Source organism: Salvelinus namaycush, chromosome 40, assembly GCF_016432855.1.
Source record: "Salvelinus namaycush isolate Seneca chromosome 40, SaNama_1.0, whole genome shotgun sequence".
Taxonomy (NCBI): Eukaryota; Metazoa; Chordata; class Actinopteri; order Salmoniformes; family Salmonidae; genus Salvelinus; species Salvelinus namaycush.
In genome coordinates this window covers 5603705-5620305 of record NC_052346.1, presented here as the reverse complement: position 1 = coordinate 5620305, position 16601 = coordinate 5603705, and the positions used below count along the sequence as shown (strand labels likewise).

General features: G+C 45.0%; 1 long non-coding RNA gene across 1 annotated transcript; it reads right to left on the bottom strand.

Annotated features, from left to right (window-relative positions):
* Nucleotides 1-4191: 4191 nt before the first annotated feature.
* LOC120033580 lies at nt 4192-6271 on the bottom strand. The gene is made up of 3 exons (XR_005473968.1): nt 6087-6271; nt 5768-5954; nt 4192-5238 (listed from the first exon to the last, which is right to left on the bottom strand). It is a non-coding gene; the product is annotated as an uncharacterized LOC120033580 (long non-coding RNA).
* Nucleotides 6272-16601: the final 10330 nt, after the last annotated feature.

The following is a 16601-nucleotide window of genomic DNA, read 5'->3' as shown; positions in this document are numbered from 1 at the left end:
GATTGGAGGGTACTGTGGTGTTGAATGCTGAGTTGTAGTCAATGAACAGCATTCTTACATAGGTATTCCTCTTGTCCAGATGGGATGTTTTTTATTTATTTTTTTATTTCACCTTTATTTAACCAGGTAGGCCAGTTGAGAACAGGTTCTCATTTACAACTGCGACCTGGCCAAGATAAAGCAAAGCAGTGGGACAAAAACAACAACACAGAGTTACACATGCGATAAACAAACGTACAGTGAATAACACAATAGAAAAATCCATATACAGTGTGTGCAAATGTAGTAAGATTAGGGAGGTAAGGCAATAAATAGGCCATAGTGGTGAAATACTTACAATTGAGCAATTTAGTGTGATGGCGATTGTGTCGTCTGTGTACCTGTTGGGACGGTATGCAAACTGAATTGGGTCTAGGGTGGCCGGAAAGGTGGAGGTGATATGATCCTTGACTAGTCTCTCAAAGCACTTCATGATGACAGAGTTGAGTGCTACGAAGCGGTAGTCATTTAGTTCAGTTGTATTTGCCTTCTTGGGTACAGGAACAATGGTAGCCATCTTGAATCATGTGGGGACAACAGAATGGGATAGGGAGCGACTGAATATGTCCGTAAACACACCAGCCAGCTGGTCTGCGCATGCTCTGAGGACATGGCTAGGGATGCAGTCTGGGCCAGCAGCCTTGCGAGGGTTAACACGTTTAAATGTCTTACTCATGTCGGCCACGGAGAAGGAGAGGGGGGGCCCTTAGTCCTTGGTAGCGGGCCGCGTCGGTGGCACTGTATTATCCTCAAAGTGGGCAGAAGGTGTTTAGTTTGTCTGGAAGCAAGACATCGGTGTCCGTGACGTGGCTGGTTTTCTTTTTGTAGTTCGTGATTGCCTGTAGACCCTGCCACATACGTCTCGTGTCTGAGCCGTTGAATTGTGACTCCACCACCTTGTTCCCGTGGTTTGGTAGTCTTGATAAGGGCAACATTAGTATTAACATTGTAATACATAGTCAGGTAAATTAATTACCGTGGCCTCCCGAGTGGCGTAGTGGTCTAAGGCACTGCATCGCAGTGCTAGCTGTGCCACTACAGATCCTGGTTCGGTTAGAGGCTGTGTCACAGACGGCCGTGACCTGGAGACCCATAAGGTGGCGTACAATTGTCCAAGTTAGTTTGGCCGGCCGGGATGTCCTTGTCCCATCGCGCTCTAGCGACTCTTGTGGGGGGCTGGGCGCATGCACACTGACACGGTCGCCAGGTGTATGGTGTTTCCTTCAAAGCATTGGTGCGGCTGGCTTCCAGGTTAAGCGGGCATTGTGTCAAGAAGCAGTGCAGCTTGGTGTGGTCGTGTTTATGAAGACGAAGAATAATAATATTACCAAATAATTCACATAAATAACATTTCAAGATATACTATATTGTATACTGTACTAGTTGATCACATAGTACAACTATAGAAAACATTTCAACCTCCATGACACTAGAATACAGTATGTTGATGTTTATACTGAATTATGAAGTAGTACAGCTGGAGAGCAGACTCCGAGGTATTCCAGCCGAAGAACAGCAGGCCAGGTTCAGAGAAAGAAATAGAGAGCAAATTGTCTGGTCAGTTGCTACTCCTCTCTTTAAGATATAAGGGGTTGACCTCTATTATTCCATCTGTAAGGCCTGTTGCTCTCCATCTGTAAGGGCAATGTAATGTAATGGATCCAGGATCTAGGAACTTCCCCCAATCAAATGTTCTATTAACCCAGTGCCATGTTACCTAATTGAGACTGGATGTGGTTAGATACACCAGTTTGTCATTTCTACTTATGTTTGGTAATGTCCCAGCTAGCACATAACGCTCTGAGAACATATGTTTCTTAGAGCTTGGTGAGAGCGTGGTTGTCGTATGGTTATTTTGCACACAACCTTCCCACGTTCTGGGAATGGTCCAGCATAGCTGCTTGGCTTTGGAACATTCTCAGTACAATTAAGGAACTTGACAAAATAACTTTATTTTCATGGTATTTCATTGATTTACAAGAACGTTTCCTAAAAGTTCAAACGTGGTTACATTTAATTACATTTTTAGTAATGTTCTAGGAACGTTCTCCAACTGGTTTGACATTGGGAATGTTCTCAAATAGTTCAGCGAACGTTAAGAAACAACGTTCTTCTGTGGGAATTTCAATACAATTTCAATACTTCAGCATAACGTTTCCTACAGACTTCCTCATGGTTCTATTTAAACCAATGTTCTCAAATTGCTCTGAGAACGTTAAGAAACAACGTTCTTCTGTGGGAATTTCAGTAATTCAGCATAACGTTTCCTACACGTTTTCTCTTGGCTCTATTTAAAGTCATGTTCTCAGAAAACTTCCCATAAAACCACATTCTAAGAAAGTTATTTAAAAACATATGCGTTCCGCTCCCAGCATCAACAAACTCTCTCTCTCTCCTCAATCTTGTTAAGTGTGTTCAGGTGTGTTGGCTGCGTACACTGATCTTAATGAGTGCTTATTTGAATAGACTAAAATGAACAGCTTTGTATGAGTAAAAAAAAACACGGCATGATACAGTAGCTCCATCCGCAGTGGACTAATTCCCTGGATAGAGAACAGAAGATCATAGTTTCGAATATCGCTGATGCCGTGCCACAATAAAACATGTATGTGTTTGCAAGATTAATGCCTAAGCAAATTCATTTCCATGTGTCCTATCTGTGCTTCAAAAGGTCAAAACATTTAACCTAAGCTAGCAGTGTTATTAAAAGTCTTATTGAAACATTCAGTGAAAGTTTCAAGTTATTCAAAACCTACAAATAACCTATTCTCAGAACATTTAAAAAATGTTCTGTTTTACCGGTCAGGAAATGTATGGCTTCAGTCCCAGAACCAATGGGAAACCAAAAACGTACTTTTCCACAACTTTCAAGGAACCAAATGTGCTAGCTGGGGTGCTATTATGTGGTATTTACTACAAGCGTCATATCAGGACATTTCTGACAGTTTGTGTAATTATTTAACAACTTCTGAGATTTTATATTTGATTATGTTCAGATTAGATTGTCTTTTTGTTCTGAGAATGTAGACTTGTAAGTAATGCTTTGGATTTCCTGATTTTTAAGCAAGTTGAGATATAGGGGTATCTCAACTTGCTTAAAAATCAGGAATATATATATATATATATATAAATCTGATATGTCCATTTATGTGTTATGCAACAAATTATTTATTCATGTTAGAGATGCTTAATTTAGTGTGAACATTTAAATAGCCATGTGAAGTGTCATACAATTTACCATTTAACCTCAGACTCCCACACAAATGATAAATTATAAAGTTAATTTGATTTAATGTTTCTACTCCATTTCAACATATTTTTTGTTTCTTCAGTGAGGATAAAGACCGTCAAATATATTGTTAAATAGTTATGTTGCTTATGCCCCTTCCTGAAGGTGTGTGTGAGTGTCTTATCTCCTTGAGAGGAGTAAAATGTTCTAATCTGGTCCCCAATAGACTTAAACTCTATCTCCAGTACGTTAACTGTTGTTCAGCATAATCCCAGAACCCAGCACCCGGCAAGTAGGTCATGTGGTCATGTTTGTCAAACCCAGCTGAAGTGAACATGACATTTTTCCTGGCTTAATTCAGAATAAAAAATGCATGCGATTTTGAACTTTAGATCTCCGGAGAGAGGCGTAAACAAGTATGAAATTAAGTGTCTTTTGAAATGCTGGGCCAGGGACGTGAATCGAATTGAGACGTGCGCATTATTCACGTTTACTGCCTTCGAGAGAGAGAGAGAGAAGTTGAGGGACAGTGTCTGACAGACCAATCAACCTGCACATGTACTCTACGCTTATTGTTTTTGTTGAATGTATGGTTACATTGACCCTTGGTTATTGTTGTTACTGTTGTCCCGTTGACAATTTTGATTCTCATTTTTATTGTAAATATCCAAAATTAACTTTGGCAATATGTACATTGTTACGTCATGCAGAGAGAGAGAGAGAGAGAGAGAGAGAGAGAGAGAGAGAGAGAGAGAGAGAGAGAGAGAGAGAGAGAGAGAGAGAGAGAGAGAGAGAGAGAGAGAGAGAGAGAGAGAGAGAGAGAGAGAGAGAGAGAGAGAGAGAGAGAGAGAGAGAGAGAGAGAGAGAGAGAGAGAGAGAGAGAGAGAGAGAGAGAGAGAGAGAGAGAGAGAGAGAGAGAGAGAGAGAGAGAGAGAGAGAGAGAGAGAGAGAGATATGAATGGAGTACAATGGTACAATGAATGGGGATGACCAGTATAGTAATTATATAATATGTCTAGTATTATCAATACTCTTTAGAACTGCGTAGATTACAAATATTGTGGACCTCTGTAGCTCAGTTGGTAGAGCATTGCACTTGCAACGCCAGGATAGTGTATTCGATTCCCGGGACCACCCGTGCGTAAAATGTATGCAAGCATGACCGCAAGTCACTTTGATTAAATAATCTGCTAAATGTAGTATGTTATTATGGTATATTGCGAAGTCATCACGCCTGCAGTCCTTGGTTCTATCCCAGTATAGAACCAGAGTTCCCTTAACTGTCTCATTAGGAACAGCTAACTATGTTTGTCCCCATTTTAACAGTAGGTTACTCTGGGGTCATAATAATACTCCAAGAAACAGAAAACATCCTGATAGCCCCCGGGATACTTTACCATCAGCCAGTTAGTTGTAGAGCAAATCTTACATTTTAATAAGAGCTTAATAATCATTTAATCTTGCCTTATTTGCAATGCACATTCAAGCCTAATACAAGTCTATTATGTGTTTTTAAATGTGTTTGACATTCAGTAACTGGATGACTGGTTGACTGGAGCGCTGCTTTAACAACAAGGATACCATAATGCTCAACCATCAGGCCACAGAGCATGGATAAGGGTGCAGTCCTGGGTTCAAATAGTATTTGTTATCATTTAAATACTTTTAGAGTTTGATTGGGTCTGCCTGAAGAGCTACATCATAGAGGTTTGCATTTTTGGGGACTCTTTAATTGGTTCCATTGAGCCAGGGAAGCTCAATCAAGTGCTGCAAATGTGTTTGAAATAAAACAAACACTACTTGAAACCACATCGGGTACGGTGGACTGGGCTGCTGCAGTCAGTTCTAGGACCACCTGACAGACAGTGTGACCTTAACAGACCAGACCAGACCAGTGGAACCTCCAGCCAGCCTCCCGATGAGGGATGGAACAGAGCAGGAAACTACAGCCCATATCAGTGGAAATGATCCTGCAGCAGAGAGATACGGACAGGATTAGATGTTATTCCATTGTAATTTCCTCTGTGTGATGAATGGGTCGAGATACAGACCTTATTGTCTGTAACCCTTTGAAGACCTCTCTGATTGTTACTTATCATCCATTTGCTATCAGGGCCTTTCTGACACATGTTAGCAATTGCTCTCTGACCGAAAGCATTCTGGCCCCACAGACACACACCATACACACACAAACACTGAGTCACACAATGTATAATATATATTTTGTATCCCAATGGTTCTGTCAACTGTGTTGTAGGTACATCAGTCATAAGCTACAAACTGTGTGTGTACAGCAGGTTGATGTTGGTTAGCCACTGTGAAAGCAGACCCTTTCTATGACAAAACCCCACAGCTGAGCTGCCACAGACAGACAGGGACACAGAGAAGCACCAATCTCTGTAAAAGCCATGCAACTGTGTCAGGTAATTTCACAGCCACAAACCCATGGTGTGCAGTCATGTTCCCCTGCAGCACCCCAGCCATGAACTAATTCATTACCTGTCTGAGACAGCCGTCGAGAGGACCGGGGACACGAGTGGTGGTGGGGGATGAAACACCGAAACACCTTCTGGAAACGCTAGCGTTAAACAAGCTATTTAGGGGGAGATATGTCTCCTAAACGCCACAGTGAAAACAGACAGTGATGTAAAGCTCCCAGTGAAATGGTTCGTCCTGGTCCTGGAGGCTAGAGGAAAGAGAGAGAGAGAGAGAGAGAGAGAGAGAGAGGAGGAGAGGGGGATTGAGAAAAAAAAGACCTATTGTGACAGACCTGGGTATCCTCAAATAGAAGCTAACCCGGGAAGGCACGCCAACTCACCTTGTAGCAACAGCAGTCAGAACCCCCCCCCCCCCCCCCCCACACACTGGCTCACCTCTGCTAGTCAGGCTGGGGTGAGGGGAACTGAGGGGAGCAAGGCCGCGAGCTGTCTGCCGTGACATTGCAGCGTTGCAGGGCTGGGGGAAGGAAGCGGGGGGGGCCTGGGTGTCTGACAATGTGTCCCCCTCAACCTCCCTGCTGTGTGATAGCTGTCAGGGGGTGTGTGGGGGGACTGGGCCGGACCTGCCAGCACGCATCTGGCTGACAGGCGACTGGGAAGGTGCACTGCAAGCGCACGTCACTATCAATAACCTCTGCCGTGGACGATGGGTCAGGGACATACCCCTGGTACATAACATACAGTCACCATGCACTCACTCTCTCTGTGTGTGTGTGTGTGTGTGTGTGTGTGTGTGTGTGTGTGTGTGTGTGTGTGTGTGTGTGTGTGTGTGTGTGTGTGTGTGTAGTGGGGGCGGGGGGGTTGTCACCTAACACAGAATGATGTTTGCTAATACTGAGAGTCGTGAATTCATTTGGAAAAATACAGTGTATGAATAAATAGTAGTTTAGACTAACATGCAGGAGTACACACTATGCGATGAGGCAATATACTGACAAATAGATGCCGGTGAGAGGGTAGAGGTGGGACGTCATATGCTCAACTGTATCTTATTTGCCTGTTTGCTCACTCGGTCGATGGCAAATAGACAGACAGAAGTACACGCCAGTTTTGTTAGGTCAGTTTGAGAGAGGGAGAGTGGGAGAGGGGGTCGGGGAGGGCGACCGAGGGGAAGATGAATGATGCATTATATGAGTGCTTACAGTCAACAGCCAGTCAGTCCACCACGCTGTCTAACATGTAGATCTGTTACAATCATTTCCAGAAAGTGAGGAAATCAACCTGAGTGTCTGTGAGACGTGTATTCCTGGCACATCCGGCCACACACACACACGGGCACACACCCACACACAGACATTCTCCCATACTGCCACAGTAAACAGATAGAATAGGTAAGCTCTGTAAGATGAGAGAATGTCAATGACGACTGACACAGAAGCTCCAGACCACGGATCGATACATGACATTACACTTGGCTCTCTGAAAAGGGGCCTGCTTCAGTCTGTGAGTATTACAGAACATCTTACTTTACAGTATAGTTGACATGACACCTCCCTGGTTTTCATTTTATTTCACCTTCCTTTAACAAGGCAAGTCAGTAAAGAACAAATTCTTATGATGGCCTGTGTGGCGATAAATGCTTTGGTACCCTACATATTTACTGAAGTAAAATGTAATATTCTCAGGAGTAATACTAGCAACACCCAAGCATTAGCCCTTTTTTTTAACTTCATTTCAGTCATGGAATAGGTATTAGATGTTTTACTACGTTTTTTTCTGATTGCTTATCTTATCTTGTCTTTGAAACTATAGGCTATTTTTTGCAAAACTCTACACACTAACCGCAAAACCTTACACCAAACCAGCAAAACATTATACGTCTCCTGCAAAAGCAAACAATTCTTGCAAAACTCTTCAAACTCTTAAAATATATATATTTTTTTCTTGAATACAGTACACACAAACCATCATTTGAATAAGCACACGAAGCACCAACTACTCACTGATAGTATACATGAAAAACACTTGTGGCTTTTGCTTTTTCCACGTGCAGGGCAGAGCAGTTTGCAATAAAGTTTTGTCATACATGTAGTAAACACACATACACACAGGTATCCAAATGTGTAAAGTATGGATGTGTATTCCCAAACATAACACACTATCAATACAAATAAGGGGGAAAAGTAATTTATTTCTTCTCAAAAATGTTCTAACACTCCTCAAACAACAGTAGAAGAAAACAAAAACATTTGTGCTAGAAAAAAAAGAACAGGAACATTTTTGGCTACATCTTGCTTTGTGGGTCTGGCCATAAGACTTCTTCCACATCACATGTGACGTTGTCTTGAGCTAGGCAGCGTGGGAAGAGTGCCGTATCCAGGCCTGGCATGACCCCTGATCCATGTCTCCACAAGCCTCCTCCATTGCCTGTAGAAGGGGTATGCGTTGGTGGGGCTGGCGATCCTACACCTTCCACGCCATGCAGAGAATAATTCTTCAATAGGATTCAAGAACGGAGAGTATGGGGGGAGATTGAGTGCGATGAAAAGTGGGTGACTTGTGAACCACAGCAGCCCGGTTGAAACTAACATTTTCCCAGATGATAACGTACCTGACCATTGAGAGCCTTTTTATTCTCTATTTTGGTTAGGTCGGGGTGTGACTAGAGTGAGTAATCTAGGTTGTTTTATTTCTATGTCGGCCTGGTATGGTTCCCAATCAGAGGCAGCTGTTTATCGTTGTCTCTGATTGGGGATCATATTTAGGCAGCCATTTCCCCACTGTGTTTTGTGGGATCTTGTTTATGTGTAGTTGCCTGTGAGCACTCCATAGCTTCACGTATCGTTTGCTTCTTTTATTGTTTTGTGCGTTTCACGAATAAAGAGATGTGGAACCCATATCACGCTGCGCCTTGGTCCGAATGTTATTTCGACGATCGCGACAGAAGATCCCACCACACCAGGACCAAGCAGCATGCCCAGGAGGAGAAGGTATCCTGGGCTTGGGAGGAGATCAAGGAGGAGAAGATATCTTGGACTTGGGAGAAAATAACGGGAGGACACGAAAGCCTTCCTTGGAAGCAGACGCAAGGAGAGAAGGGAAGACAGTGACGACGCCGGGGTTCGCGGCCACAACAAAAGCCACAAGAACAGCCCCGATCATTTTTTGGGGGGGGGAACACAGGGTGGTCGGCGGAGCCGAGGAGTGAACCAGAGCCAATCTGGGAGAAGATGGAGAAAGTGGAGGAGAGTGAACGGAGAGAGTCAGAGACCGTCAGTGAGTTGATGGAGAAATTGGAGGAGAGAGAAATAGAGAGAGTTGTTGTGTTGGTGTATGATGCACGACATTCGCCCTAAGGAGCGTCTCATCAGTTGGATGCCACCTGAGTCAGCTCTCCGTACTTGTCCTGAGGAGCATGCTAGCAGTCTGGTAAAAACTGTGCCGGCTCCACGCACCAGGTCTCCAGGACGCCTCCACAGCCCAGTACGTCCTGTGCTAGCTCTCCGCACTCGCCTTGAGGAGCGTGTCATCTGTCCGGTACCATGTGTGCCGGCTCTACGCACCAAGTCTCCAGTACGCATTCACAGCCCAGTACGTCCTGTGCCTGCTCCCCGCACTCGCCGTGCGAAGTGTGTCATCTGTCCGGGACAATTTGTGCCGGCTCTACGCACCAGACCTCCAGTATGCCTCCACAGCACAGTACGTCCTGTGCCTGCTCCTCACACTCTCCCTGAAGTGCGTGTTCCCAGTCCGGTACGTCCTGCACCGAAGTACGTGTCACCAGTCCGGTGCCACCTGTGCTGGCTCAACGCACTAGGCCTCCAGTGCGCCTCCCCAGTCCAGTACGTCCTGTGCCTGCTCCTCGCACTCGCCCTGAAGTGCATGTCACCAGTCCGGTGCCACCTGTGCCGACTCCACGCACCAGGCTTCCGGCGACGGTCCCCAGTCCGGAGCCACCTGTGCCGGCTCCACGCACCAGGCTTCCGGCGACGGTCCCCAGTCCGGAGCCACCTGTGCCGGCTCCACGCACCAGGCTTCCGGCGACGGTCCCCAGTCCGGGGCTTCCGGCGACGGTCCACAGTCCGGAGCTTCCGGCGACGGTCCACAGTCCGGAACCTCCTGTGATGTTCCACGGTCCGGAACCTCCTGCGACGGTCCACGGTCCGGAACCTCCTGCGACGGTCCACGGTCCGGAACCTCCTGCGACGGTCCACGGTCCGGAACCTCCTGCGACGGTCCACGGTCCGGAACCTCCTGCGACGGTCCACGGTCCGGGACCTCCTGCGACGGTCCACGGTCCGGGACCTCCTGCGACGGTCCACGGTCCGGAACCTTCTGCGACGGTCCACTGTCCGGAACCTCCTGCGACGGTCCACGGTCCGGGACCTCCTGCGACGGTCCACGGTCCGGAACCTCATGCGACGTGTCCAGGCACGTCGTCCAGTCACGGTCCAAGGCCGGAGTCTTCCTCTACGCCGATGTCCAGGCACGGCGTCCAGTCCCGCTTCATGGCAGGAGTCTTCCTCTGCGCCGTTGCCCAGTCCAGGCACGGCATCCAGTCCCGCTCCATGGCAGAAGACGTCCTCTGTGCCGGTGCCCAGTCCAGGCACGGCGTCCAGTCCCGCTCCATGGCAAGAGCCTTCCTCTGCGCCGATGTCCAGTCCAGGCACGGCATCCAGTCCCGCTCCAAGGCCAGAGCCTTCCTCTGCACCGGTGCCCAGTCCAGGCACGGCGGCCAACTCAGCTCCATGGCCGAAGCCTTCCTCGGCGCCGAGGCCCAGTTCGGGCACGGCGTTCTACCCGGCTCCATGGCCGGACCCGTGTTCTGGGCGGGGGAAAAGTCCCGCACCAGAGCCGCCACCGATGCTAGATGCCCACCCGGAACCCCCCCTATAGAGTCAGGTTTTACGGCTGGAGTCCGCACCTTTGGGGGGGGGGGGGGTACTGTCACGCCCTGACCATAGAGAGCCTTTTTATTCTCTATTTTGGTTAGGTCGGGGTGTGACTAGGGTGGGTAATCTAGGTTGTTTTATTTCTATGTTGGCCTGGTATGGTTCCCAATCAGAGGCAGCTGTTTATCGTTGTCTCTGATTGGGGATCATATTTAGGCAGCCATTTCCCCACTGTATTTTGTGGGATCTTGTTTATGTGTAGTTGCCTGTGAGCATTCCATAGTTTCACGAATAAAGAGATGTGGAAGCCATATCACACTGCGCCTTGGTCCGAATGTTATTTCGGCGATCGTGACACGCACACATTGTTATGTTGCCACCACGTTGTCTTGGGACGTTGATGATGGCACGGTGTCCGATGATATTTCTGCTGCGTCCCCTTGTTTTTGCAAGGTTGAAACCTGCCTCATCCACATACCTGTATATTACCTCATGATGCACTGCATCTGCTTCTAGCTCCATGACTCTCTGAAAGAGACAAGACAAAACAATGTAGCACAGTAGGAAAAGACAGGGATCAGTCAATATGATGTAGCACCATACACTTACCAATGATAGGTCCAGATCCAGATCCAGTACCAATGATAGGATAGTACAGCTTACCTGCACATATTCATACCTCAGTTGTTTTACACGGTCTGAGTTTCTTTCGAAAGGGGCTCTGTACAGCTGCTTCATCCTAATTCTAATGCGTTTCAGTAGACGAGACAGAGAGACTCACTCTGTTGACGTTTTGGAATATGGTGTTATCTGCCATTATGTGGTCCTGCAGTTCTCTGAGTCTGATGCAGTTATTTGCAATGACCATATTTACCCCTGCCCTGGGGTGAACAGTTGACCTCTTCCCCCAGATACTGGTTTTCTTGCAGTTCGGTAAAAACGTTTGAATGGTTTTAGTGATAGATCCTTCTCATTATGAAAGTTCAGTACATATTACTGTACCAGTAAGACTACAGCACTTATAGTTACTTACCGGTTCTCATTTCGAAATATTCAGATGATACCTGCAACAGTATAGCGGCTCAGATTTGGTTGAACCCGTTGCCCACCCTAACTCATGCTCATTCCATGGTTGACAACATGGTCAACCACAGTCGCTCTGATTTCATCAGTTATTGTGTTCCTGACTCCCCTTCCTCTTCCCCGTCCTCTCCTTCTCTCCCGTCCTACTTCACCTCTTCCTTCTCCTCCTTCTACTCCTCCTCCTCTTACTTCTTCACCTACTCGTCCTCGTCCTCGTCCTCCTCTTCCTCCTCCTCCTCCTCCTCTAGTTCTCCCCCCTCTTACTCTCTGTCCAATATTGGCCTCCATTGTTGTCCAAACCAAACGTTTACCTGTGGCCTATTTATAGTGCTCAAGCTCTGATTTGTAAGTGAACTCATTATCATAAAGGGTTTTCACATGTGTCAATGTGGAAAGGCAATTGGCGAAATAGTGTAGCAATGTAGAGACCAATGTTTACAGTTTTGCTAGAAGTGTGTTATCAAATTGCAAACTGCGTGTAAAGCAGTGAGTTGTGTTTACAGTTTTGGAAAAAAGTGTGTTATAGAATTACAAACTGAGTCTAAAGCGGAGAACGTGCATTCAGTTAGGCACCATTGGTAAATGCATTGGCTACAAGGGTTAATGGTTTCAGAGATAGTTCTTCAAGAATCACTGTTAGTGTTTAAGCATTCAGAAAAAACTGTAATATGCAATTTAAATGCATGATTTGAAATAGCGTATTACAAAACTGCTTTTGACTGATCTAAGCGATTAATTCTAAGCGCGTTAACTAGTAATAACTCATTTGGGACATAGACTGTGGTAGAAACAATATTTTCCTGAATGAAGGCCCATGTGAGATGATTATCCACATCCAAACCCAACATAGTGTCACATCACATAGTGTTTAAATTGACACCGCCATAGTGTCCTCTGTCAGGTTCCTCTCCTTTCTACTGCTGTCAGATTCCAAACTAGCAAATTAACAGGCTTTGATTCCGAGGTTCCGAGAAGCTCATCCCTTCAAAAGCCAATCAGAATGTTTACCAGAACGGTCGTCGGGTAAAGAAGTTTAAAGTGTATGACTTTAATCCGCAGGGTAGCCAGGGCTCTGATGTGGTCCTTTCGTGACAGCGACACACACACACACACACACACACACACACACACACACACACACACACACACACACACACACACACACACACACACACACACACACACACACACACACCTCCTCAATGATGAGCTCGTCTCTGCGCTTTTAATGAACCGCAGGGCAATTATCAAAGCCTCCCAGTATTGATCTCCCCTTAGTGAGAGGTCCAACAGCCACCAGCCTTACACACACATGTTTTAAGTCACTTTCATCCCTGTTCATTACAGAGACCAGGCACCATGAAGCCAGTGTCAGGCTCAAGTCCTATTCCTCGGCCCACGCTCATGTACAGTTACACCACATACAGCAGTGGTGGAGAAGTGTTGATGTCCAGTGTGTGTGTGTGTGTGTGTGTGTGTGTGTGTGTGTGTGTGTGTGTGTGTGTGTGTGTGTGTGTGTGTGTGTGTGTGTGTGTGTGTGTGTGTGTGTGTGTGTGTGTGTGTGTGTGTGTGTGTGTGTTTGCAAGACAAGAGCATGAGAACATACCCATGATTTCTCAGCCTTTGCGGAATCTCTCATTTTTTACACTGACTGACTTCCATGGTTGCTGTCAGTGCAGTAATGTCGAGGTATACAACATGTCTCTGTTGTTTAACTGAAAAATGAAACTCCAGTCATTTCTGGGTTCTAAAATCAGTTGATACTTTGCACAATCTTTGGGGACCTGCTTCCAAACATCCATATATCCAGGCTGTTCAAGCTTAGTATTTACCTTTCCCTATCCATGGTGTACATGGACCAGTTTTTGCATTGCCACCTGTCACAAACTCTCATTTATAAAGTTACCAAGTTCTCTCCAAACAATGCCAAAGCTGTGAGAGACTAAGTGTTATATTCACGCCGAAGGAAATGTAAATATTTTGAGCAAAAGTTTAATGGAGTTTTTTTGTGTAAATTAAGCTGTTCTGTCATACAATATACAACCTCAATTGTTAGCTTTATGAAATCACGGATAGTATTTACGCCGGGGTCAGAGTGAGTGATAACGACATCAGTGCTATGTTTGTAATATTAGAGAGCTAAGAACTGAACTGCTCTAGCTGAGACAATGTTGTATGTATACAGAGTTTTTATGAAAAACCTGTTTATATTGCAAAAGAAGAGTATTTTACAAGATTTTCCCCTGTGTTTATTTAAATGTAAAATATTTATCTCCCCCTTTGCCTCGCGGCAAAGCTGGTGTGTCCAAAGCAGTTGTATAAATCACCTAATACCGGGTCACAGTCATTTCAACAGCATGCAACATTGTGTGGATTTATTAAGCATTGTATCAAATCTGTATTTATGGCTTATTTTGATGCAGCTGTTCTGGAATTCCACGTAGATTAATGTCCATTGGTGTTGATATTGATTGGTTGGTTGGAATCATTCTAGACGCGGAACCGTGTAATTCCGACCATATGAACACGCTGAGACAGGTTTCTCATGTAACTCTTGTCTTAAACCTTAATGGGCGTCCTTTGAAAATGGTACATTTTCAATTATTATCACTGTATCTGTCGCTAGTCCATCTGTCAGCTGTGGTTGGTAAAGTAGCGGGATGGAGGATGCACATGGTTATGGAATGTATGGACCCCTCTGTAATCTTCAAAGTCTGTAATCTCCCTAATCTCCTCAGAGCTAGACGTATCTTTATGACTTCCACACGCATTGTGTAACTTCAGTAGCTCCAAAACGCATAGGGGTAAAGACAGTGTACCTTTGAAGATTTAAGTTGTGTTCAAAATGGCACCCTTTCCCCTAGATTTGACCAGGGTCCTGGTCAAAGTAGTGCACTACAAAGTGAGTAGGGTGCCATTTGGGATGCAGACTGATTCTTTCATGCTCGCTATATTATTCATTTCTAACAGTTGTAGGAGAACACAGAAGACCAATCATGGGGTTTATTAAAGTTATTTTTCTATTTTGTTTTCCAGTGCCTGTTATTTGGCCCTCTCTTCAAAGAGATGGTTTTTAGCCACAGGAAACAGAGAACGTTTCAAATGACCATTTCAAAATGGCATTTCCTACAATTGTTTCACAATTAAGAAGATGAAGTACAATCATTTGACACGTCTTTCATTCCAAAGAAATACCATCAGCTATTGGATTGCAATTCATTTTTGTGTGTGAAAAACTTCGTACAAGATTAGGACGCAAGTGAAGAATTGTTTTTATTTATGAAATTCTTTTTGCATAGTTTTACTAAGGTTTCTCAGTCAAGTATCGCTCATTGTCATTACATGCACAACAGAGTATTCTGCATACTGAGCCTCATCTTTTAGTCTTTTGTTTATCATTTTTCTAGGAGAGCTTGGTCTCTGGTCATTTTGTATTTATTATTTATATCTTTTTTCGAACAGATTTTATCTATTTGATAATGATATAGAAACCACCTACATTTTCTCATGTCTTTAGATGGATGTCTCTTACGCAACATTTCTTTGCTCTTTTATAATGTGAACCCTACTGTTAAATACTCTGTTCTTAAACTTCTATTAAACTAAAGGCCAGATCGACCAAAAAGGAGAGATTATAAAATGTTAAGGCCTTTTCAAATGGTACCTAAGTGGTGTATCATATAACCAATATGCCTTTTTATGGATTAGTAGTTTATTCCTTTTTATGGAACCTTTCCCAAAACCACACGGACTGGGCTTCAATAAATCCAGCGCACTGTGAATTCTGGTTTGCAGCACTGTATGTGTGGCTCGTCTCCAAGTGCCTGTGGTCTTCCTGTTTATTTGTCCTGCAGCGCAGGTTTAGAGTGAGGTAGGTCTGAGGACTCCAGCTGAACAAGGGTAAACACACTGTCCTGGGAGCCGTGGCAAAAAGTGGATATTTCTACTCAAGACAGATTTCAACTGGCCCAGAGAGCCGACCTCTTTAAAACATTGGGCACTTTCTCATAGTCCCTTGTGCTGGGCTAAAAAGTGTTTTGTATATGTCTATTGACAAAAATATTCCTGTGTTATGGCATGTGTATACTAGGGTTTATGTAAACTAAAGAACACTAGTAGTTTGGCAAGTAACATCAACATTTTTAGACAGTGTTCCCTGCAAATCTCTCTGGATATTGGAAGAGCAGTTCCAAAACAAATGCTCATTTATAATCTATACTCTCACATATCCTCCCAGTGTTATCTCAATGAAGATCCCTCTCTCCCACATGATTACACTTTGTCCGCAGAACATTTAGGTAAGACGTCTACTAAGCTGTGTAAGCTACATAAGTCAACTCCTGAAATAGGTCACCGGACAAGAGGCAAACGTCAGACGTATTATCAACTAACTTTGTCCCAAGCTCACAACAACAGGCCCTTATCGTAATCCAATCAAACCCTCTCATACTCATGCAAAGAAATGAAATCATTGACTACAACAGACAGGCAGTGCCTCCAAAATAGAGATTGTTCACCGCCACCGGATGGAAGTCAGGGACTCGAGACAAGCCACAGCCGCACGGCTACTAGTCTAGGTTCAAAAGGAGAAAAACAACATGCCACAACTGTATAAAGACAGCTCGGGTCCATGTTTGAGTTTGTCGCTATGTGAAAGCCACTCTAGGCAGCCAGTGCACTCTGACCGGTGGTTGTGGCCTACAGGCCAGGCCAGTCAGGCTGTAGGGGAGAAAGGGGATAGGGGGCCAATCTGCTGTGGGGGTCTGGGACTAGGAACCCAACCAGGGTCATGTGGGTGACTGTATATGTCCTAAAAGCAAACTGTAACCTACTTTTCCCCTCAGTCAGAGAGACTTCTGGTTGGCTAGAGGAAACTCTCTCTATGTTACAATGTCAACAGGAGAGAAACAGTGACGGTAC